The following is a 26,411-nucleotide window of genomic DNA, read 5'->3' as shown; positions in this document are numbered from 1 at the left end:
AACAGGAAGATGATCGCTTTACATAGATATGAGCTAAAGTTACTCATTTTGGGCACTGATACTGTATATCTGTCACGCCCTGACCTTGGAGATCTTTTTATGTCTCTATTTTGGTTGGTCAGGGCGTGAGTTTGGGTGGGCATTCTATGTCTGGTGTTCTATGTTGTTTTCTGTTTTGTGTGTATACCTTGCAGAACTGTTCGTTTGTCGTTTTGTTGGTTTTTGTTCAAGTATTTCGTATTTATTAAAAGTAATATGGACACTTACCACGCTGCATCTTGGTCCTCTTCTCCTTCTCCCGACGACGTTCGTTACAATATCCACAGCACACTTTATCAGAGTCCACCTCAAAAGTATTCAGTAAACATCTCTATGCTGGAGCATGAATACACCATTGTCTGTTGAAGCAGTGTGCATTGAGTCTTACTCTTTGAGGAGCTGGGAAATGTTGAACATACAGCAAGTCGCTAGTTTGATTACGACCCCAGATTGCCCTCATCTGATTGTGAAGGTCAGCCTGATACTGTACATATTACTTAATACCAGATCTGCCTCAGATGGGAGTCCCTAGATGATCTAACTGTGGCCTTTAGCCTCCTCAAACATTACGACATTACAACAGAAAATAAAGAACTACATTTAATCCCCTCCCCATCCCCCTCCCAGTTTTTTACAGTGTGGATTGCGACCCTGGTCTCCGGACCAAGTTTTCATGGGAAGAGAAGCGCATGCAGCAACGTAGCGAGAGTTAGGGAGTAATCAGGGAGAAAATCCCAGCAGACCAGAGAGTAATTTTTCCCCGTTTCCACTGATGATACCCAGCGGAAACTCCTACTTCAACTCTCAAAGTTCTCCAACACAATAAGAACACTTCTGACCACACTCACTATGAGAAACAAAGTAGGGATACTGTACATACAGTATGGGGTTTGAAGTAGATGAAGGGATATACGTAGGTAAATAAATATATATTCTGCATTTAAACTGCAACAAGACAGTAGGAAAAACAAAAACAAAGCAGCTTATAATAATGAAATGCTTTTTGATCGAAGGGAATGGAGGAAAAGGTATGTATTTAAGCATGCCAGAGTCTCTCTTTAAAAGCTGTATTATTTATGCACTATTTCTGAAAAATAAAGTCATAGTCAATATTTGGCAGCTATGACATTAATGAGCAACGTATTAGAAGGGGAAAAAGTTATAAATATTCATAAAGATATTAGGGAGGGGTGTTAACGGTAAGTACCTGTCTACTTAACAGTGACAGGGAAGCACTGAGTGACTTTATGAAGACCTCCCCTCCTCCTCCTCTTCCCCGAGCCACGTGTCCTTCCTTAGTGAATGTCGCTTCTCCTCGCCATAGACAGCCCTGCTGACAGCCCACACTCGAAGAAAAAAAGAACATGTTTTTAGAGATGTCAACTTACAATGGTGAAAGCTCAAGGTTAAGGTTGCTCTCTCGCTCTCTGACTCGCCTGCCTGCTGCCTACTCTCTCCTGGCATGCTGTATGGATATTGGCCATCAATGCATCCGCATATTGTGAAAATGAATCATGCTTTTTCATACTTATTTGGCAGAGGAGATGTGGAATGCGGTGATACATCTGTCATGTCGTCTTCTAAATCCCCAAATTCTAAAGTCAAAGGGTTATGCATTTCTTTTATTTTGTCAGAGAGAGCTGAGAAGCTGTCGAGGGTATTAACTTTGACAGAAAATATTTTCTTACAGTATGGCGTGTGCATAATTTTGTCAGAAGTTTGGACATGGGGTGTTGATGTGGAATATTTGCTCTTTCAGTCACATACTACTGTGTGCGTGGTGTGTGCGAAAAAGGTGATATATATTTTTTATCCACAATGTATCATCAACTGTGGGCTGATTACTTATTTTATAGGCTCTTGGAGAGGCTATTTTCAAGGTCAATGTTGTAAAACAGGAGTTGTCAGTGTAATGGAATATGTATATTATCTTGATTAAATAGGGTGCCAAACAATAAACTATTAATACACTTAATTGACATGTTCATATCACAGTATGTTGTGACACCACTGTATTTTAAATAAAATAAAATGTTATTTGTCAAATGCTTCGTTAACAACAGGTGTAGACATACGGGCCCTTCCCAACAATGCAGAGAGAGACAAAATAGAGAAATAATAGAAAAGTAATAACAAGTAATAATAAAATAATAATAAATATACAATGAGCAATGATAACTTGGCTTTATACACGGGATACTAGTACCAAGTCGATGTGCTGGGGTACGAGGTAATTGATGTACAGATATGTACATATAACTAGGAATAGAGTGACTAGGCAACAGGATAGATAATAAACAGTAGAGCAGAGTATGTGATGAGTCAAAAAAGTTAGTGCAAAAACGGTCAGTGCAGAGAGTTACATAGTTAACCAAATAGCAAACCAGATGAACAATTTTGCATTCTTATGGCTTGGGGATAGAAGCCGTTCAGGTTCCTGTTGGTTCCAGACTTGGTGCATCTGTACTGCTTGCCGTGCAGTAGCAGAAAGAACAGTCTATGAGTTGGGTGGCTGGAGTCTTTGACAATCTTTAGGGCCTTCCTCTGACACCGCCTGGTATAGCGGTCCTGGATGGCAGGGAGCTTGGCCCCAGTGATGTACTGGGCCATACGCACTACCCTCTCTAGCACCTTGCGGTCGGATGCCAAGCAGTTGCCATACCAAGAGGTGATGCAGCCAGTCAAGATGCTCTCAATGGTGTACCTGTATAACTTTTTGAGGATCTGAAGGCCCATGCCGAATCTTTTCAGCCTCCTGAGAGGGAAGAGGCATTGTCATGCCCTCTTCATGACTGTGTTGGTGTGTGTGGACCATGATAGATCCTTAGTGATGTGGACACAGAGGAACTTGAATCTCTCAACCCAATTCACTACAGCCCAGTCGATGCGAACGGGCGCGTGCTCGGTCCTCCGTTTCCTCTATTCCGCGATCAGCACCTTTGTCTTGCTGATGTTGAGGGAGAGGTTGTTGCCCTGGCACAACACTGCCAGGTCTCTGACCTCTTCCCTATAGGCTGTGTCATTGTCATCGATGATCAGACCTACCACTGTCGTGTCGTCAGCAAACATAATGATGGTGTTGGAGTCGTCCGCAGCCATGCAGTCAGAGGTTTGTTGAGAATGTCAGTGAAGACACTGACAGCCGTTCAGCGCATTCACCGAGTATGCGTCCTGGTAATATGTCTGAATTTTTAAAGGTCTTGCTCATATCGTGATCACACAGTCATCCGGAAAAGCTGGTGCTGTCATGCATGGTTCAGTGTTGCTTGCTTCGAAGGCATTTAGCTCATCTGGTAGGCTTGCGTCACTGGGCAGCTTGCGGCTGGGTTTCCATTTGTAATCTGTGATAGTTTGCACGCCCTGCCACATCCGATGAGCATCAGAGCCGTAGTAGGATTCGATCTTAGTCCTGTATTGACGCTTTGCCTGTTTGATGGCTTGTTGGAAAGCGGCAGCTCTAGCCTTTAGTTCAGTGCGGATGTTGCCAGTAATCCATGGCTTCTGGTTGGGACGATGTCGTTGATGCACTTATTAATGAAGCTGGTGACTTATGGGGGACCTCCCTGTTTTACGAATGACCACATTGATACAGTATGTACAGGGCCTTCAGAACGTATTCATACTCCTTGACTTATTCCACATTTTGTTGTGTTACAGCCTGAATTGTAAATTGATGAAATATATATATATGTACACATAATAACCCACGATGACAAAGTGAAAACAGGTTTTTAGACATTTTTGCAAATTCGCGAAAATTAAATTCAGAAATGTCTCATGTACATAGGTATTCACACGCCGGAATATATACATGTTATACAGTAATCACCTTTGGCAGCGATTACAGATGTGAGTCTTTCTGGGTAAGTCTCTAGGAGATTTGCACACCTAGATTGTAAAATATTATTAAATTATTATTAAAAAAATATATATGTCAAATTGGATGTTTATCATTGCTTAATGACAGCAGAGGTGCAACTTTCACAGTGGATCGGGGACATGTCCCCCCCCACACTCTGAAATTGCATGTTTGTCCCCCCCCAATTTTATAATTATATAACAGTGTGCTTTAGGACCATGCGGATGCCTCCGAGCGGTGAGGTAGGTTGTTTGGATTGTTTATCCGACTAGATTTCAGACCATGCAGACATCACAGAGCGGGATGACAGGCTGTGTGAAGGCCAAGCTTCTAGAAAGCTGGCTGGTCCAGCACGGGAGAGTTGAACATAGGTCAGTGCGTACGTGTTGCGCTCATTCACTGAGTTGTAAAAGAAAGCAGGACAGAAACTGGCTACTCTTTAGTTGACTGATGTAACTGGCAAGGTAACTGCTGTTTATCTTAACAGAAAAATAAAAAAAAGGAGTGTTTATTCACAGTGCTGAGCTAGTATTGTAACTGACATGTAACATTAGCTAATGTTTCATCCCCTCCTGACTGAGGTGAATGAATAAGCTACACTAGTGAGTAGCTACCACAGCCAGGTCAGATCTAGCCTTTAGTTGTCTGTAAGATAGCAATATCAGGTGGCTATTATTACTATCTAACAGCAGTTATTTGTATGGAATTGTTTGTAGCCTTTGTTTTGTCCCGTTAAAGAAGTAAATGAACTTGGCAATCTTTCGCCTGTTGATGTACCATTAAAGAGAGAGCTGGACAAAAGTTGGCTTACATTAGCTATTATTTTTGCTTCAATCAAACTAGACCTGAATCAAACAATGAAACAATCGGCCAAACAATTGAAGATTGCACTGAGAAAATGTCAGAATATCAATGTGAGTTGTATTAGTCAGCATGGCAATGTAATGTTATTAATCTGTCAGTTTCCCTAGCTATTTCCTTACTTTTCACACTAATAGACAGTAATAAACAACTCTAACGTTACAGACTTCACTGTCATGGTGCACTGTAGAGGTCTGTGCAGGGACCAATATTAAATGCGCAAAAATAACTTAAGAAATAGCTTAAATTACCAGAGATTCTCACATGGCCCTTACATTGTATTACTGAACTATATCAGCCAATATGCTAGATGTAATTTGAAGAGAGCAGAGTTGGAGAGACTTGCACTTTCTCTTGAGCTATTTTTATGGTCTACCTTTTAGGAGTGGGAAGACTTTCAGACGGAGATCAATATTTAGGCCTATCTCTTAGCAATGTGGTAAACTATAGCCTAATTTTAGGCCTATTTAGGAAGTACATTTCCTTGGAAAGATATCTGCCCCATGCTTCTCCACCCATGTAGACCTAGGCTACATCTCACTTCCGGCGCCGACCGAGATGGCCGCCTCGCTTCGCGTTCCTTGGAAAATATGCAGTATTTTGTTTTTTTATGTGTTATTCCTTACATTGGTACCCCAGGTAATCTTAGGTTTCATTACATACAGTCGGGAGGAACTACTGAATATAAGAGCAACGTCAACTCACCGTTACAACCAGGAATATGACTTTCCCGAAACGGATCCAGTGTTTTGCCTTCCACCCAATACAATGGATCTGATCCCAGCCGGCAACCCTATGCGACGCCGTAAAAGGGGCAAACGTAGCGGTCTCCTGGTCAGGCTTCGGAGACGGGCACATCGCGCTCCACTCCCTAGCATACTACTCGCCAATGTCCAGTCTCTTGACAATAAGGTTGATGAAATCCGAACAAGGGTAACATTCCAGAGAGACATCAGAGATTGTAACGTTCTCTGCTTCACGGAAACATGGCTAACTCAAGAGACGCTAACGGAGTCGGTGCAGCCAGCTGGTTTCTTCACGCATCGCGCCGACAGAAACATACATCTTTCTGGTAAGAAGAGGGGCGGGGGTGTATGCCTTATGATTAACGAGACGTGGTGTGATCATAACAACATACAGGAACTCAAGTCATTCTGTTCACCTGATCTAGAATTCCTCACAATCAAATGTTGACCGCATTATCTACCAAGGGAATTCTCTTCGATTATAATCACAGCCGTATATATTCCCCCCCAAGCAGACACATCGATGGCCCTGAACGAACTTTATCTGACTCTTTGTAAACTGGAAACCACACACCCTGAGGCTGCATTCATCGTAGCTGGGGATTTTAACAAGGCTAATCTGAAAACAAAACTCCCTAAATTCTATCAGCATATCGATTGTGCTACCAGGGCTGGTAAAACCTTGGATCATTGTTATACTAACTTCCGCGACGCATATAAGGCCCTCCCCCGCCCTCCTTTCGGAAAAGCTGACCACGACTCCATTTTGTTGCTTCCAGCCTACAAACAGAAACTAAAACAACAAGCTCCCTCGCTCAGGTCTGTTCAACGCTGGTCCGACCAATCTGATTCCACGCTTCAAGACTGCTTCGATCACGCGGATTGGAATATGTTCCGCATTGCGTCCAACAACAATATTGACGAACACGCTGATTCGGTGAGCGAGTTCATTAGAAAGTGCATTGACGATGTCGTACCCACAGCAACGATTAAAACATTCCCAAACCAGAAACCGTGGATTGACGGCAGCATTCGCGTGAAACTGAAAGCGCGAACCACTGCTTTTAACCAGGGCAAGGCGACCGGAAACATGACCGAATACAAACAGTGTAGCTATTCTCTCCGCAAGGCAATCAAACAAGCTAAGTCCCAGTATAGAGACAAAATAGAGTCGCAATTCAACAGCTCAGACACAAGAGGTATGTGGCAGGGTCTACAGTCAATCACGGATTACAAAAAGAAAACCAGCCCCGTCGCGGACCAGGATGTCTTGCTCCCAGACAGGCTAAATAACTTTTTTGCTCACTTTGAGGACAATACAGTGCCACTGACACGGCCCGCTACCAAAACCTGCGGGCTCTCCTTCACTGCAGCCGAGGTGAGTAAAACATTTAAACGTGTTAACCCTCGCAAGGCTGCAGGCCCAGACGGCATTCCCAGCCGCGTCCTCAGAGCATGCGCAGACCAGCTGGCTGGTGTGTTTACGGACATATTCAATCAATCCTTATCCCAGTCTGCTGTTCCCACATGCTTCAAGAGGGCCACCATTGTTCCTGTTCCCAAGAAAGCTAAGGTAACTGAGCTAAACGACTACCGCCCCGTAGCACTCACTTCCGTCATCATGAAGTGCTTCGAGAGACTAGTCAAGGACCATATCACCTCCACCCTACCGGACACCCTAGACCCACTCCAATTTGCTTACCGACCCAATAGGTCCACAGACGACGCAATCGCAACCACACTGCACACTGCCCTAACCCATCTGGACAAGAGGAATACCTATGTGAGAATGCTGTTCATCGACTACAGCTCAGCATTTAACACCATAGTACCCTCCAAACTCGTCATCAAGCTCGACCCGCCCTGTGCAACTGGGTCCTGGACTTCCTGACGGGCCGCCCCCAGGTGGTGAGGGTAGGTAACAACATCTCCACCCCGCTGATCCTCAACACTGGGGCCCCACAAGGGTGCGTTCTGAGCCCTCTCCTGTACTCCCTGTTCACCCACGACTGTGTGGCCATGCACGCCTCCAACTCAATCATCAAGTTTGCGGATGACACTACAGTGGTGGGCTTGATTACCAACAACGACGAGACTGCCTACAGGGAGGAGGTGAGGGCCCTCGGAGTGTGGTGTCAGGAAAATAACCTCACACTCAACATCAACAAAACAAAGGAGATGATTGTGGACTTCAGGAAACAGCAGAGGGAGCACCCCCCTATCCACATCAACGGGACAGTAGTGGAGAAGGTGGAAAGTTTTAAGTTCCTCGGTGTACACATCACGGACAAACTGAATTGGTCCACCCACACAGACAGCGTTGTGAAGAAGGCGCAGCAGCGCCTCTTCAACCTCAGGAGGCTGATGAAATTCGGCTTGTCACCAAAAGCACTCACAAACTTCTACAGATGCACAATCGAGAGCATCCTGTCGGGCTGTATCACCGCCTGGTACAGCAACTGCTCCGCCCACAACCGTAAGGCTCTCCAGAGGGTAGTGAGGTCTGCACAACGCATCACCGGGGGCAAACTACCTGCCCTCCAGGACACCTACACCACCCGATGTCACAGGAAGGCCATAAAGATCATCAAGGACAACAACCACCCAAGCCACTGCCTGTTCACCCCGCTATCATCCAGAAGGCGAGGTCAGTACAGGTGCATCAAAGCAGGGACCGAGAGACTGAAAAACAGCTTCTATCTCAAGGCCATCAGACTGTTAAACAGCCACCACTAACATTTAGCGGCCGCTGCCAACATACTGACTCAACTCCAGCCACTTTAATAATGGGAATTGATGGAAATTATGTAAAAATGTACCACTAGCCACTTTAAACAATGCCACTTAATATAATGTTTACATACCCTACATTACTCATCTCATATGTATATGTATATACTGTACTCTATATCATCTACTGCATCTTGCCATCTTTATGTAATACATGTATCACTAGCCACTTTAAACTATGCCACTTTATGTTTACATACCCTACATTACTCATCTCATATGTATATACTGTACTCTATACCATCTACTGCATCTTGCCTATGCCGTTCTGTACCATCACTCATTCATATATCTTTATGTACATATTCTTTATCCCTTTACACTGTGTGTATAAGGTAGTAGTTGTGGAATTGTTAGGTTAGATTACTTGTTGGTTATTACTGCGTTGTCGGAACTAGAAGCACAAGCATTTCGCTACACTCGCATTAACATCTGCTAACCATGTGTATGTGACAAATAAAATTTGATTTGATTTGATTTATATCCTACTCTATTTAATTGAGGCAACACGCGCACCTGATCTGGCAGGTATGGCTACTGAACTGGAAGCAGCATGAATGATGACCGCGACACTTGCTACGTTTCGCGTAGTCCTATAAGGTATAGCCTACCTTTTAGGAGAACGATTTGCAGGCAGAGACACTTACATTGGTAATCCATACTTACTGAAAATTAAAAGGCGCAACGCTCTCTCAGCATAGTAGCCTAACCTATGTTTTCAATTATGATTACATTTTTAATGCACTTCGACTAACGTTGGTTGAACGCATTCTGATCATGCTGCAATGATCTCTGTCGGGACCCTCTAGTGCAGTCAGTACACAACACTATGCTCATCATGTTTTAGTTGGATCAAATGGTGACAGGGGTCCCAGCGGGGTCAGACAGCCAAAGAAGACCAGTCTTACAGAGCTCAGGTGAATTTAGCAGAATTCAGTGAATGATACAAATTCCATCTTGAATTGATGGATATACCTACAGTACAGTAGCTACAGGAAGGCAGCCTAAGCTTAATAAAGCTACAGTCTGGGATCTGGGAATAATGGTCATTTCAATTATTGAACCATTAATTCTATTCTTGGATAATATAATGTATAAATGTACACCAAGATATTTCTTTGTCATGCCTCATTTTAGGGGGATCAGATGGTGACAGGGGTATCAGCAGGGTCAGGCAGCCAGGGAAGACCAGTCTGTGACAGAGGTGAGGGGAATTTTTGCAGATGCAACACTTTATTCTCTCTGTCCAGCAAACACCGGACAAGCAAGACGCTATTTGAAAGCAGTCTGAAAAAGTTCCACATTTGTAATACAAAAATGTGAGGAAGACTTGGTAGAAGCTATTGATAATGATGAATGGATACAGATATGTTAGAATGCCCAGTCATGTTCATATAATCTCAGACATAAATTACTGACGTTTAAGACCATCCATAGAACACACTATATGCCAGTGAAACTGAATATCATGCACTCATAAATGATATTATTCTGCTTTATGTGTAAAGCACAAAAGGGGACATATTTACATATATTGTGGTCTTGTGAAGGCTGGCTGAATTCTGTCAAGGAGTATGTTTTCTATTTATCTCAGCATGTCTACAGATTCTCCCTGTTTTTGTTTGCTTGGAAATGTTGATACTGGAGCCTGTTATCAGAAGAAACTGTGTAACCAAGCATTTTTCTGTGCTAATAAATGCATTGCCATTAGTTGGAAGGTTGGTTATCCTCCAACAATGTATGGGACAAATGTCAAGTTATGTACAGTATAACTAGATTTATTTTAAGATTAAGGGTATACTGTCAACTTTCATAAGGTCTGGCTGGATGCCTTATATGGAAAACTGCACAACAAAAATGAGTCTGTATTGAAAACATGCCAACATCAGGGTTAGATACCTAATTTGGCAATCCCTAGCTGCTGGGGTGCTCAGTCCTGGCCCTGGGGGTCTGCTGTACTGTTGTCACTCTATCCTTGGCCTAACACACCTGAAACCAATAATGAATGTTTCACTAAGATCCTACAGCTGAGTGGGGTGTGTTGGGTTGGGGCACTACGGGGCAGTGGACCCTTAGCGGCAGGACAGGGTGATCCAGCTATATTATGTGCAAGTAAATAGAACCTTACAGTATCATTAGGCCTATGATATGAATTTTATGGAGGGTGTTGTAACGTGTACGCTGGGAGTCGGGAAACAAGTTCAGGGAGTGACATTTAATAATAAATGACACAAGGAACAAAACAAGAAACACAAAAAGCATACAGACATGAAACACAAACAGAGTCAATGACGCCAAGGGAAAGAACCATAGGGAGTGACAGTAATAGGGAAGGTAATCAGACAGGTGAATTGAGTTCAGGTGAGTCAGATGAGGCGCTAATGCGTGTAACGATGATGACAGGTGTGCGTAAAAACCTTGAGTGCAGGAGAGGGAGTATAAGTGACAGGTGTACTTTTTCTGTGTGTTAATGTGTAGTTGCATGTGTGTTTTCATTCAACTTTTATTTTCCAAACCTTTCCCTTGAGACATTAAAAAAGATGGGAAGGAAGTTTTGTCGGGGAGACAGTTGAGTTATTGGCTAGACTGGTGGGGATTGGGCGTGTGGCTGGACGGTCTGGCTGAAATTTGATATAGAGGATGTCTTAAAGACAATCATAAGTTGTCTTTGTACTTTATTTGTAATAGTTGTTCTTTTGTTAGGCTATTGGTTAAAGATGCAACACAATATTGATTATTTCATTATCATGGATCTAGTTCAATCTTATCAATCACTTAAACATATTTAATAATCTTTAATGACTGTGGGCATTTTTGCTTACTTTTTGTTGTTCTAAATAAAGATGGCTAGAAGGGCCATGGGTCATATTAGATCCCTGAGCTGTTTTCTTCCTCTCCGGCAACTAAGTGAGGAAGGATGCCTGTATCTTTGTAGTGACTGTGTTTATTGATACACCATCCAAGTGTAATTAATAACTTCACCATGCTCAAACGGATAATCAATGTCTACCTTTTTTATTTTCACACATATACCAATAGGTGCCCTTTTTTGCAAGGTATTGAAAAACCTCCCTGCACTTTGTGTTCAAGTCTGTGTTTGAAATTCAGTGATCGACTGAGATACCTTACAGATAATTGTATGTGTGAGGTACAGAGATGAGGTAATCATTCAAAAATCATGTTAACCTTTCACGAGCCTCAACCCCGGATCCGGGAGCACCCCCCACCCCCCCCCACACTGATTAGCATCGCTAGCATAGCGTCACAATTAAATAGTAGCATCTAAATATCATTAAATCACAAGTCCAAGACACCTAATGAAAGATACAGATCTTGTGAATAAAGCCACCATTTCAGATTTTTAAAATGTTTTACAGGGAAGACACAATATGTAAATCTATTAGCTAAACACGTTAGCAAAAGACACCATTTTTCTTTGTCCACCATTTTCTCTCTCCACCAGTAGCTATCACCAATTCGGCTAAACTAAGATATTGATAGCCACTAACCAAGAAAAAACCTCATCAGATGACAGTCTGATAACATATTTATGGTATAGGATAGGTTTTGTTAGAAAAATGTGCATATTTCAGGTATAAATCATAGTTTGCCATTGCAGCCACCATCACAAATCTCACCAAAGCGACTAGAATTACTACAGAGAGCAACTTGTATTACCAATTTACTCATCATAAAACATTTCTTAAAAATACACAGCACATAGCAATGGAAAGACACAGATCTTGTGAATTCAGACAACATTTCAGATTTTCTAAGTGTTTTACGGCGAAAACACAATAAATCGTTATATTAGCATACCACATATGCAAACGTTACCCGAGCACTGATTCAAGCCAAAGAGAGCGATATCATTATCATCGCCAAAATATATTAATTTTTTCACTAACCTTCTCAGAATTCTTCCGATGACACTCCTGTAACATCATATTACAACATACATATAGAGTTTGTTCGAAAATGTGCATATTTAGCCACCAAAATCATGGTTAGACAATGATAAAAGTAGCCCAGCTGGTCAGAAAATGTCGTGCGCCATATTAGACAGTGATCTAGTCTTATACATAAATACTCATAAACTTGACTAAAAAATACAGGGTGGACAGCGATTGATAGACAATTTAATTCTTAATACAATCGCGGAATTACATTTTTTAAATTATCCTTACTTTTCAATACAGGTTGCGCCAAGCGAAGCTATAGCAAACAAAATGGCGGCATAAGCGTATAACATTTTTCGACAGAAACACGATTTATCATCATAAATTGTTCTTACTATGAGCTGTTCTCCCATCAGAATCTTGGCCAATGAATCCTTTCTTGGGTCTAATCTTCTTTTGGTCGAAAGATGTCCACTTGTCCGTCGAAATGCCCACTAACGTACGACCGGGACCCCGAAACGTGCCCGGCTCTTCAAAGTGTATTACAAAGCAATGCCTCAAAATCGCACTAAACGGATATAAATTGCTATAAAACGGTTTAAATTAACTACCTTATGATGTTTTTAACACCTATTACGAGTAAAAACATGACCGGCGCTATATTACTGGCTAAACCAAGGCTTGGAAAAAGGCCAGTCAGATGTCCTTCTTGCGTTGAGCGCAGAGTCCAAAAGAACGCTACTTCCGGTATTTGGTGATTTATAGAGGCACTGATTGCGCAATCGACTCCATTCAAAGCGTCATCACGTACTGACATCCAGGGGAAGACGTAAGAAGTGTCTGTTTCTCCATAGCATTTACACGGACCTTTAAACTGACTCCAGATCAGGGGCCAAGATGTCTGAAATCTGACTCCCTATCATGAAAAGTGCTGTAGATTGAGTTCTGTTTCACTCAGAGACAAAATTCCAACGGCTATAGAAACTAGAGAGTGTTTTCTATCCAATAATAATAATAATATGCATATTGTACGAGCAAGAATTGAGTACTAGGCAGTTTAATCTGTAGAGCAAATTATGCTAATGCGAAACAGCACCCCCTATAGTTGCAAGAAGTTAAACACTATCATTGCACACAGAGTGAGTTCATGTGACTTGTTATTTACATTTTTACTCCTTAACTTATTTAGGCTTGACATAAGAAAGGGGTTGAATACTTATTGACTCAAGACATTTCAGCTTTTAATTTTGATTACTTTGTAAGAATTTCCAAAACATAATTCCTCTTTGACAGTATGGGGTATTGTGTGTAGGCCAGTGACACAAAATCTAAATTTAATCAATTTTAAATTCAGGCTGTAACACAACAAAATGTGGAAAAAGTCAAGGGATGTGAATACTTTCTGAAGGCGCTGTATGTCCTGCTGTGTATCAGATTGTTTGTTCCCATGCCCCAAAGTCTCGCTGGAGTGAGTTGGTCCTTAGCTTCTGTTGGAAGTAGGGGCAATGAAGGAGGGGGGGTGAAGGAGGGGAAGGAGAAGGGATCATCTGGGACATCTCAACCTCCCCTCTGTGTTTAGGAAAGCTGGGAACTCTATAAGAGTGTCTACCTGTCACACCCCAGGACTCCAGGCCCAGACAGACGCCGGACCAAAGGTGCTGCTGTTTACCGTCGTGTTCTCTCTAGCCGTCCCTCTCCCTCTCCTTCCCCTCTCCCTCCATTATCCCATCATCCTCCTCTCCTCTGTTTCTTTCAATGTGATCCAGATCCCCTTCTGTTCCCAACAGTCAGAGTTGTAGCAGCAAGGCCAATCTGGATGGGGTGATGGGAGGGAGGGAGGAAGGGAGGGAGGGAGGGATGCTGTGGTGGATCAGAGCCCAACAAACTATGTTGGGAGGCTGGCCCACCATGGTCCCCTGGTAGGAAACTCTCTCTCTCAGCACCAGGTGGTGATGCCCGCCTGCACTGCCAACCTGCCCAACCGTTGCCCCCTCGGCCACGTCTCATGCAGATTAGTTACAAACACAAGGGGAAGGAGGGAGGAGGAGAGGACAGGCAGGTAGATAAACAGCATCTCAATGAGCACCACCTCACACACCCCACTCCCACCATGTCTTTAAAAATGCCTTTAAGATGGGATGCAGGACATTGTGACATTGTGGATGTTTACTAACCGACACCTGGCAGTGGGTGCTCTCCTCTTGAATATGTTGCCCAGAGGCTTTTATCTTACTGTCCTCTATATAGAGATGAGATATTACAGGAACACTGCTGGTTGACCATAACCTTCATTCAGGGCTTTCCATGAAAGGCTGCTTTGGCTCCTCTCAACCTAACACATCCTCTGTCTTATTGGGTGTGCGTTGTTCTTCCTCTCCTATCCACTCTGTTCTTTTCTGTGTTTTCTCCACTTGAAGAGATGCAAGAGAGTCCTATGTGAGCCACATGGGAGAGGCCTATGTTGCACAGCCCTGAAAACTAACCCTGGCAGACTGCTAGCTAACCTTCATGTTGGATCAATACGTCTCTACAGAGGGCCCATCGTATACTTTTAGTTTTATTGTTTGTTTGCCTTTTTCTGCTCACAGAACTACTTACGAGACTGCTTAGATGATGACATTGATCAAACTTGATGTCTTTCAACCCGTTAACATATTGCAAAGATTTTAAGGGATTTCGAAGCAGAATTTCCAATGCTGCAGGGTGTGTGTATATGGTGTAGATGTGCGTGCCCATGCATATGTGTGCGAGTCCACCTAATCAGACCATTAACAAATGACAAATGGGAGGAGGATATTGACTGTGTTTGATGACCACTTATTTCTTCAAGGTTCTCATTAACAGAGATTCTATTTTCTACTTTTCTGAACATTATAAAAATCTTAATTCTGTCATTAGGCCGTTCCATGAGTAAATACACAGGCAAACGTTTCCAATTAGCCATGTATACACACAGGGAGGTTTCCTCTTTACTAAAAGCTACTTGAAACCCCCTGCAAAATGAGCCGGGCTCAGAAGATGGATTGTTCCATCGGAGGTCAATGATTTCCTTTCCCATGTCAGAGGGGAAACAAATAGCAGGACATAGGATGCTATTTCTGCCCCGCAACGCAGCGACGAGGTCATGAGTCTGAACTTTTGAACTCTGTTGTGAGATCAAGATCCCTATCTACAAGAAAAGAAAGACTCCCGATCCTCTCCTCTCGCTTGACTTCACTTCCCCAGCCCCCCTCCCCCTTACCTTCATTACGCATTTGTTTGTTTATGCTTGGGTGCAACTGTGGCTGCTCCTGATAGTTTGAGGTCAGGCATGACTGGCTACGGGTTACTCTAAATAAATACACAGGGACTAGCCAGGATGGAGCGGGTACGCTGCGCTTGCCGCCAAATCGCCCTTGATTAATCAGCTGCCAGATTCAGGGTGACTTTTTGTGTACACTCCCCCCCAAAAATCTCCCATCAACCCTCCCTTCCCCCTCCATCCCCCTGCTCCCTTGAAAGGAGATGAAATCGGGCCGGGCAGGCAGGCAGAAGGAGCATCATTGCCACACAACACTAGCCCACTACACACACACACACACACACACACACACACACACACACACACACACACACACACACACACACACACACACACACACACACACACACACACACACACACACACACACACACACACACACACACACACACACTATTGTCTTTGACTGGTATTGCACAGGCTGTGCTTTACTATAATTGAGGCTGGATACAGAACACGGCCTGTGGTCACACAGAGGCAACTCAAAATACACAATGCACAGTGCTTGTGGCTGTGTGTTTATTTGTGTTTGTTGGGAGGGGGTGATGAAGGCAGGGAGGATGAGAAAGACAGCCTACCCTTTTCTTTGTTCTGTAGCCGTCAGATAATAGTGGGAAGTTTGGGTTCTTTTAACAATGTGACTGGAAATGTGTTCCACCAAGGTGATTCTGAACCTGCTAGAACCTGATATTTACTTTTTTACCTTGCTCGTACACTTCACCTAAGGAAATATGTAAGACAGCACCAGTGGTGTAAGGGTGACTGGAGAAGTTGGTATACTCTAATTTGGCAAAACAATTGCTAAACGCCCTGCCCAGTGAAGGAAAGGTGCCCTGTGTAAAAAATAATATGAGAAACAGTGACATACACTCTGAATGACCTAAAATTATAAATCTCATATTGGTCTTTCACAGTCAGGCCAACCCAAGATGTACTGTACTGCGCAAATAGGCTAACAGTAGGCCTACTATTGAAATACATAAATGCGACTGTCAACTGAGTCAGAAATTCACGTGTCAGCTTTTAAAATTGCACTTTTTAATAGGAAAACAACAAAATTGGATGTTATAAGTCCACAACAATATTAAAACCACATGAGGAGACCCTTTTTGGTCTGGGAAAAATCGAAGAATTGTAATTCAAGTGTGCAGCCACACTTGAATGGGTTAGCGCTGTTTCTGTAGTGCACATTCTGTAGTGCACATGAGATGGAGTTTGCAAACAAATGACCACTGGATTGATGCAAAAAATCATGATATTATTCTGCCAGGTGGGCGTTAGCTACCTTGTAGCTAGTTAACGTTAACTGAAACGGTTTTTGGGAGAACCTTTCCATCTACCAGAAGACAGTTCTGATCATTAGCATTGCAACGTTTTTCTTGTTCCTTAATATTTTGAAACATGGATGATTTAAATTCAGATCATGAGGCATGTTTTACCTTGCTTCAAAGTAGCCTAGCCAAAATCCCACCATAAAAATGTGGAGCCAATTATTTTATAAACTTTCTTCCTCATATGTGCTATCCAGTTATATTGGTTTTCAAATAAACCATAAAAAAAAAAAAAAAAAAGTTTTTTTATTTTTTATTTCACCTTTATTTAACCAGGTAGGCTAGTTGAGAACAAGTTCTCATCTGCAACTGCGACCTGGCCAAGACAAAGCAAAGCAGTGTGACACAGACAACAACAAAATTACACATGGAGTAAACAATAAACAAGCCAATAACACAATAAACAAGTCAATGACACAGTAGAAAAAAAAGAAAGTCCATATACAGTGTGTGCAAAAGGCATGAGGAGGTAGGCAATAAATAGGCCATAGGAGTGAATAATTACAATTTAGCAGATTAACACTGGAGTGATAAATGAGCAGATGATGTGCAAGTAGAGATACTGGTGTGCAAAAGAGCAGAAAAGTAAACAAAAACAGTATGGGGATGAGGTAGGTAGATTGGGTGGGCTATTTACAGATGGACTATGTACAGCTGCAGCGATCGGTTAGCTGCTCAGATAGTTGATGTTTAAAGTTGGTGAGGGATATAAAAGTCTCCAACTTCAGCGATTTTTGCAATTCGTTCCAGTCACTGGCAGCAGAGAACTGGAAGGAAAGGCGGCCAAATGAGGTGTTGGCTTTGGGGATGATCAGTGAGATATACCTGCTGGAACGTGTGCTACGGGTGGGGGTTGTTATCGTGACCAGTGAACTGAGATAAGGCGGAGCTTTACCTAGCATAGACTTATAGATGAGCTGGAGCCAGTGGGTCTGGCGACGAATAAGTAGCGGTGATTTGGTAACAAAACGGATGGCACTGTGATAGACTGCATCCAGGTTGCTGAGTGTTGGAAGCTATTTTGTAGATGACATCGCCGAAGTCGAGGATCGGTAGGATAGTCAGTTATACTAGGGTAAGTTTGGCGGCGTGAGTGAAGGAGGCTTTGTTGCGAAATAGAAAGCCGATTCTAGATTTGATTTTGAATTGGAGATGTTTAATATGAGTCTGGAAGGAGAGTTTACAGTCTAGCCAGACACCTAGGTATTTATAGTTGTCCACATATTCTAGGTCGGAACCGTCCAGGGTGGTGATGCTAGTCGGGCGGGCGGGTACGGGCAGCGAATGGTTGAAAAGCATGCATTTGGTTTTAGTAGCGTTTAAGAGCAGTTGGAGGCCACGGGAAGGAGTGTTGTATGGCATTGAAGCTCGTTTGGAGGTTAGTTAGCACAGTGTCCAAGGAAGGGCCAGAAGTATACAGAATGGTGTCGTCTGCGTAGAGGTGGATCAGGGAATCGCCCGCAGCAAGAGCGACATCATTGATATATACAGAGAAAAGAGTTGGCCCGAGAATTGAACCCTGTGGTACCCCCATAGAGACTGCCAGAGGTCCGGAAAACATGCCTTCCGATTTGACACACTGAACTCTGTCTGCAAAGTAGTTGGTGAACCAGACGAGGCAGTCATTAGAAAAACCAAGGCTATTGAGTCTGCCGATAAGAATACGGGGATTGACAGAGTCGAAAGCCTTGACCAGGTCGATGAAGAAGGCTGCACAGTACTGTCTTTTATCGATGGCGGTTATGATATCGTTTAGTACCTTGAGCGAGGCTGAGGTGCACCCGTGACCAGCTCGGAAGCCGGATTGCACAGCGGAGAAGGTACAGTGGGATTCGAAATGGTCAGTGATCTGTTTATTAACTTGGCTTTCGAAGACTTTAGATAGGCAGGGCAGGATGGATATAGGTCTGTAACAGTTTGAGTCTAGGGTGTCACCTCCTTTGAAGAGGGGGGTGACCAAGGCAGCTTTACAATCTTTAGGGATCTCGGACGATACGAAAGAGAGGTTGAACAGGCTGGTAATAGGGGTTGCAACAATGGCGGCGGATAGTTTTAGAAAGAGAGGGTCCAGATTGTCTAGCCCAGCTGATTTGTACGGGTCCAGGTTTTGCAGCTCTTTCAGAACATCTGCTGTCTGGATTTGGGTGAAGGAGAAGCTGGGAGGCTTGGGCGAGTAGCTGCGGGGGAGGCGGAGCTGTTGGCCGGGGCTGGAGTAGCCAGGAGGAAGGCATGGTCAGCCGTTGAGAAATGCTTATTGGTCTAGAAGACAAAGGCATTTTCCTAGTCATATTAGCAACCTATGATAGCTGTTGCATCTTTAGATCTCCTGTCACGTTCCTGACCTGTTTTCTGTTGTTTTGTATGTGTTTAGTTGGTCAGGACGTGAGCTGGGTGGGAATTCTATGTTGTGTGTCTAGTTTGTCTGTTTCTATGTCCAGCCTAACATGGTTCTCAATCAGAGGCAGATGGTAATCGTTGTCCCTGATTGAGAATCATATATAGGAGGCTTGTTTTGTGTTGGGATTTTGTGGGTGTTTGTTACCTGTCTCTGTGTTTGTGTTCTGCACCAGATAGGTCTGTATCGGTTTTGCACATTTGTTATTTTGTATGTTGTTTGTAGTGTTTCACTTGTTCTTTTATTAAACATGTTGAACACTAGCCGCGCTGCACTTTGGTCCTCTCCTTCACCTATGGAAGAAAGCCGTTACAGAAACACCCACCAAACCCGGACCAAGCAACGTGGCAACGGGCAGCAGCAACAGCAGCAGCGGTACCAGGAGGAATGGTCATGGGAGGAAATCATGAACGGAAAAGGACCCTGGGCAAAGGTTGGAGAGAATCGCCGCTCTCGGGAGGAGAAGGAGGCAGCCACAGCCCAGGAGCGGTGGATTGAGGAGGCAGCACGTAAGAGAGGCTGGAAGCCCGAGAGGCTCACCCAAAAATTTCTTGGGGGGTGGCTAAAGGGGAGTGTGGCGAAGCCGGGTTGGATACCTGAGCCAACTCCCCGGGCTTACCGTGGAGTGAGAGGGCGTCGTACTGGTCAGACACCGTGTTATGCGGTAAAGCGCACGGTGTCCCCAGTACGCGTGCTTAGCCCAGTGCGGGCTATTCCACCTTGCCGCACTGGTAGGGCTAGGTTGGGCATCGAGCCGGGTGCCATGAAGCCGGCCCAACATATCTGGCCTCCAGTACGTCTCCTCGGGCCGGCGTACATGGCACCAGCCTTACAGGTGGTGTCCCCGGTTCGCCTGCATAGCCCAGTGCGGGCTATTCCACCTCGCCGCACTGGCAGGGCTACGGGGACCATTCAACCTGGTAAGGTTGGAGAGGCTCGGTGCTCAAGAGCGCGTGTCCTCCTTCACGGTCCGGTATATCCGGCGCCACCTTCCCGCCCCAGCCCAGTACCACCAGTGCCTACACCACGCACCAGGCTTCCAGTGCATCTCCAGAGCCCTGTTCCTCCTCCCCGCACTCGCCCTGAGGTGCGTGCCCTCAGCCCGGTACCTCCAGTTCCGGCACCACGCATCAGGCCTATAGTGCGTCTCAGGCGGCCAGAGTCTGCCGTCTGCCCAGCGGTGCCTGAACTGCCCGTCTGCCCAACGCCGCCTGCACTGCTCGTCTGCCCAGCGCCGTCTGAGCCATCCGTCTGCCCAGCGCCGTCTGAGTCATCCGTCTGCCCAGCGCCGTCTGAGCCATCCGTCTGCCCAGCGCCATCTGAGCCATCCGTCTGCCCAGCGCCGTCTGAGACATCTGTCTGCCTAGCGCCATCTGAGCCATCTGTCTGCCCAGCGCCATCTGAGTCATCCGTCTGCCACGAGCCATTAGAGCCGCCCGTCTGTCCCGAGCCATTAGAGCCGTCCGTCAGTCAGGAGCCGCTAGAGCCGTCCGTCAGTCAGGAGCTGCCAGAGACGCCAGCCAGTCAGGAGCTGCCAGAGACGCCAGCCAGTCAGGAGCTGCCAGAGACGCCAGCCAGTCAGGAGCTGCCAGAGACGCCAGCCGGTCAGGAGCTGCCAGAGACGCCAGCCGGTCAGGAGCTGCCAGAGCCGCCAGCCAGTCAGGAGCTGCCAGAGCTGCCCTACAGTCATGAGCTGTCCTACAGTCATGAGCTGTCCTACAGTCATGAGCTGCCCTACAGTCATGAGCTGCCCTACAGTCATGAGCTGCCCTATAGTCATGAGCTGCCCTATAGTCATGAGCTGCCCTACAGTCATGAGCTGCCCTACAGTCATGAGCTGCCCTACAGTCATGAGCTGCCCTCCAGTCCGGAGCGGTCATTCAGTCCGGAGCGGTCATTCAGTCCGGAGCGGCCACCCAGTCCGGAGCTGCCACCCAGTCCGGAGCTGCCACTCAGTCCGGAGCTGCCACTCAGTCCGGAGCTGCCATTCAGTCCGGAGCTGCCGTCCTGAGCTACCTCTCTGTCCTGAGCTACCTCTCTGTCCTGAGCTACCTCTCTGTCCTGAGCTACCTCCTAAATCATGTGGGGGCCTTGGGGAGGATTCTTAGGCCAAGGTCGTGGGCGAGGGTCGCCACTCAAAGGACGCTAAGGAGGGGGACAAAGACAGTGGTGGAGTGGTGTCCTCGTCCGGAGCCGGAGCCGCCACCGCGGACAGATGCCCACCCAGACCCTCCCCTTGAGTTTTAGGGGTGCGCCCGGAGTTCGCACCTTGAGGGGGGGGTTCTGTCACGTTCCTGACCTGTTTTCTGTTGTTTTGTATGTGTTTAGTTGGTCAGGACGTGAGCTGGGTGGGAATTCTATGTTGTGTGTCTAGTTTGTCTGTTTCTATGTCCAGCCTAATATGGTTCTCAATCAGAGGCAGATGGTAATCGTTGTCCCTGATTGAGAATCATATATAGGAGGCTTGTTTTGTGTTGGGATTTTGTGGGTGTTTGTTACCTGTCTCTGTGTTTGTGTTCTGCACCAGATAGGTCTGTATCGGTTTTGCACATTTCTTATTTTGTATGTTGTTTGTAGTGTTTCACTTGTTCTTTTATTAAACATGTTGAACACTAGCCGCGCTGCACTTTGGTCCTCTCCTTCACCTATGGAAGAAAGCCGTTACATCTCCCCTCTTTCTACATTTTGAATGGATATTTCCATCTCTGTATGTGAAACAGCTCGCATATGCGGTTTGCATTTTAGAACTGTGTTTTCCCATAAATTACATTTTGGGACATTCGCACGCAGGCCTACCAGCGTGTGCACACTACTGCGCTTTAAAGGTGAAGAGATAATAGTTTATCAACATTTTAAGTTAAACATTCGGAGCTGTTCCATCAACCTTATTAATTGATATGGAGTATACCTCCACTACACTATTTTGATATGCATCGTGAGGATCATAAAGTGACCACTGCACTACACCACTGCTCAGCACATACATAATTTGAATAAAAGTGCATTCGGAAAGTAGTCAGACCCCTTGAATTTTTGCACATTTTGTTATCTTACAGCCTTATTCTAAAATAGTTTTTTTTTTTATTCCCCCATAAATCTACACGCAATACCCCATAATGATGAAACAAATATCACATTTACATAAGTATTTAGAACATTTACTCAGTACTTTGTTGAAGCACCTTTGGCAGCAATTATTGCCTCAAGTCTTCTTTGGTATGATGCTACAAGCTTGGCACACCTGATTTTTGGGAGTTTCGGACATTATTTTCTGCAGATCCACTCAAGCTCTGTCAAGTTGGATGGGGAGCGTCGCTGCACAGCTATTTTCAGGTCTCTCCAGAGATGTTGGATCGGGTTCGGGCTCTGGCTCTGGCTGGGCCACAGGCTGGGCCACTCAAGGACAGTCAGAGACTTGTCACGAAGCCACTCCTGCGTTGTCTTGGCTCTCTAGCTTAGGGTTATTGTCCTGTTGGAACCCAGCCTGAGGTCCTGAGTGCCCTGCAGCAGGTTTTAATCAAGGATCTATCTGTACTTTGCTCTGTTCGCCTTCACCTCGAACCTGACTAATCTCCCAGTCTCTGCCACTGAAAGACATCCCCACAGCATGATGCTGCCACTACCATGCTTCACCGTAGGAATGATGTCAGGTTTCCTCCAGACTTAACGCTTGGCATTCAGGCCAAATAGTTCAATCTTGGTTTCATCAGACCAAAGAATCTTGTTTCTCACAGTCTGAGAGTCTTTAGGTGCCTTTTGGCAAACTCAAAGCGGGGTGTCATGTGCCTTTTACTGAGGAGTGGCTTCCTTTAGGCCACTCTATCATAAAGGCCTGATTGTTGGAGTGCTGGAGAGATGGTTTTCCTTCTGGAACATTCTCCCATCTCCCCAGAGAAATTCTGGAGCTCTGTCAGAGTGGCCCTTTTCCCCCGATTGCTCAGTTTGGCCGCTCAGCTCTAGGAGGTTCCAAATTTCTTCAATTTAAGAATGATGGAGGCCACTGTGTTCTTGGGGACCTTCAATGCTGCAGAAATGTGTGGTACCATTCCCAAGATCTGTGCCTTGACATAATCCTGTCTCGGAGCACTACAGACAATTCCTTCGACCTCATGACTTGGTTTATGCTCTGACATGCACTGTCAACTGTGGGACCATGTATAGACTGGTGTGTGCCTTTCCAAATCATGTCCAATCAATTGATTTACCAAAGGTAGACTCCAATCAAGTTATAGAAACATCTCAACGATGTTCAAAGGAAACAGGATGCACCGGATCTCAATTTCGAGTCTCATAGCAAAGGGTCTGAATACTTACAGTACAGTACCAGTCAAAAGTTTGGACACACCTACTCATTCAAGTGTTTTTCTTTATTTTTTATATTTTCTACATTGTAGAATAATAGTGAAGACATCAAAACTATGAAATAAAACATATGGAATCATATAGCAACCAAAGAACTGTTAAACAAATCAAAATATGTTTTATATTTTAGATTCTTTAAAATGGATTTTGGGGGTGTTTGTATCATTTTAATTTACACAACATGCCTACTTCTTTGAAGATGTGCCACTGGGATTTTTGCCCATTCTTCACGGCAAAACTGCTCCAGCTCCTTCAAGTTGGATGGGTTCCGCTGGTGTACAGCAATCTTTAAGTCATACCACAGATTCTCAATTGGATTGAGGTCTGGGCTTTGACTAGGCCATTCCAAGACATTTAAACATTTCCCCTTAAACCACTTGAGTGTTGCTTTAGTAGTATGCTTAGGGTCATTGTCCTGCTGGAAGGTGAACCTCCGTCCCAGTCTCAAATCTCTGAAAGACTGAAACAGGTTTCCTTCAAGAATTTCAGACCAAAGAATTTACATTGACTTTAGATGTGCGATGGAACAGAGCTTCCCTCTCATGTGAACGCGCATGGTCAGAGCATGGTCAGGTCATGATAGACCTGACTAATTCCTGTCTCCTTCGGCCCCACTTCACAGTAGAGGCATCAGACAAGGTTCTACAGACTGTTGACATCTAGTGGAAGCCGTAGGAAGTGCAAACTCATCCATATCCCACTGTGTATTCAAAAGGGTCTTGGTTGAAAATCGACCAACCTCAGAATTCCTACTTCCTGTTTGGATTTTTTCTCAGGTTTTTGCCTGCCATATGAGTTCTGTTATACTCACAGACATCATTCAAACAGTTTTAGAAACTTCAGAGTGTTTTCTATCCAATGCGAATAACAATATGCATATATTAGCAACTGGGACTGAGGAGCAGGCAGTTTACTATGGGCACCTCTGTGCACCTTTCATCCAAGCTACTCAATACTGCCCCTGCAGCCATATTAAGCAATGGCTTTTTTCTGGCCACTCTTCTGTAAAGCCCAGCTCTGTGGAGTGTACGGTTTAAAGTGGCCCTATGGACAGATACTCCAATCTCCGCTGTGGAGCTTTGCAGCTCCTTCAGGGTTATCTTTGGTCTCTTTGTTGCCTCTCTGTTTAATGTCCTCCTTGCCTGGTCCGTGAGTTTTGGTGGGCGGCCCTCTCTTGACAGGTTTGTTGTGGTGCCATATTCTTTCCATTTTTTTATAATGGATTTAATGGTGCTCTGTGGGATGTTCAAAGTTTCAGATATTTTTTTATAACCCAACCCTGTACTTCTCCACAACTTTGTCCCTGACCTGTCTGGAGAGCTCCTTGGTCTTTATAGTGCTGCTTGCTTGGTGGTGCCCCTTGTTTAGTGGTGTTGCAGACTCTGGGGCCTTTCAGAACAGCTGTATATATACTGAGATCATGTGACACTTAAATAAAGTCCACTTGTGTGCAATCTAACTAATTATGTTACTTCTGAAGGTAATTGGTTGCACCAGATCTTATTTAGGGGCTTCATAGCAAAGAGGGTGAATACATATGCATGCACCACTTTTCCATTTTTTTATTTATTTTATTTTTTGAAACAAGTAATTTTTTTCATTTCACTTCACCAATTTGGACTATTTTGTGTATGTCGATTACATGACATCTAAAATAAAAATCTATTTAAATTACAGGTTGTAATGCAACAAAATAGGAAAGGGGATGAATACTTTTGCAAGGCACTGTATGTGTTATTTCATAGTTTGATGTGTGTTACTTTATATTTTTGATGTCTTCACTATTATTCTACAATGTAGAAAATAGTAAAAAATAAAGAAAAACCCTTGAATGAGTAGGTGTGTGCAAACCTTTGACTGGTTCTGTAAATAAGAAAGGTATTTCTGTTTTTTATTTTTAATACATTTGCAAAAATGTCTAAAACCTGTTTACACTTTGTCATTATGGGGTAGTGTGTGTAGATTTTAGAGGGGTCTGAATACTTTCCGAATCCACTGTATATTACACACCGTCTCATGTGTTCAGTAATGCAGGCATTTGGTTATCTTTAATCAGAAATTCCTGCATTGCAGACTACCCAGGCTCAGCAGGTAGACATGGTTAGATTCCATCGTCCTCTCGTCAGCTCAGTGTTCGCTACTCATCTCATCTGTCCTCCCCTTCCCTCCATCCTTCATCTCTCCTCCATCTGTCTATCCCCCCGTCCCCCGCCCTGCCCTGCCCTCTGGCTGCCATCATTAGGCTGTGTTGGCCTTTCACCTGTCAGCTCTACTCTGGCAGGGGCCACTAAAGCCTCATCTGTACCATGCTGGTTTCTCCCCCTGACCCCTACGTCTCTGTGGCCCCCAGCATGGCTGGACAGACCTGTCCTCAGGCAAGGTACGGCCCCATGTGGCGTGTCTGTCCAGGCCAGAGGTTACCAGCTCTGAACGCCGCTATAGACTTCAACCTCAAGACTTCACTTGCTGCCCTGAGGGGCTGGAGAGACAGAGGAAGAAACAAATGGGAGAAATAGTGAAGGAGGATAGAAAGAGGGGGCTGAAGAGTGACACAGGGGAAGAGAGGGAATGAGTTGGGGAAGAGGATGGTTTGAGAAGCCCTCAAAACCAGGCAGGCAGAGACCACCACAGACACTGTCCAGAGGAAAAACACAGGGGCTTTCAGGTGTGTCAAACATGGACCAGCATGCTCTCTGTTCTCCGCTACTTCTCCACTCTCCACAGTGACATGCTTTAGCTTCCTCACAGACATCCACTGAAAAAGTTCCGGAAGGTTGTGGTGTGGTTTCTAACTGTTGGTTTGACACATTGACTGTTGTTTAATATGT

General features: G+C 44.7%; 1 pseudogene; it reads left to right on the top strand.

Annotated features, from left to right (window-relative positions):
- The window catches only part of LOC120023268, a 119,484-nt pseudogene extending 93,329 nt beyond the window's left edge, over positions 1-26,155 (top strand).
- The last annotated feature ends 256 nt before the right edge of the window (positions 26,156-26,411 follow it).

The sequence above is a fragment of the Salvelinus namaycush genome, chromosome 28 (genome assembly GCF_016432855.1).
Source record: "Salvelinus namaycush isolate Seneca chromosome 28, SaNama_1.0, whole genome shotgun sequence".
NCBI classification, from domain to species: domain Eukaryota; kingdom Metazoa; phylum Chordata; class Actinopteri; order Salmoniformes; family Salmonidae; genus Salvelinus; species Salvelinus namaycush.
The sequence above is the reverse complement of the archived record's forward strand: the minus strand, read 5'-3'. Positions and strand labels throughout refer to the sequence as shown.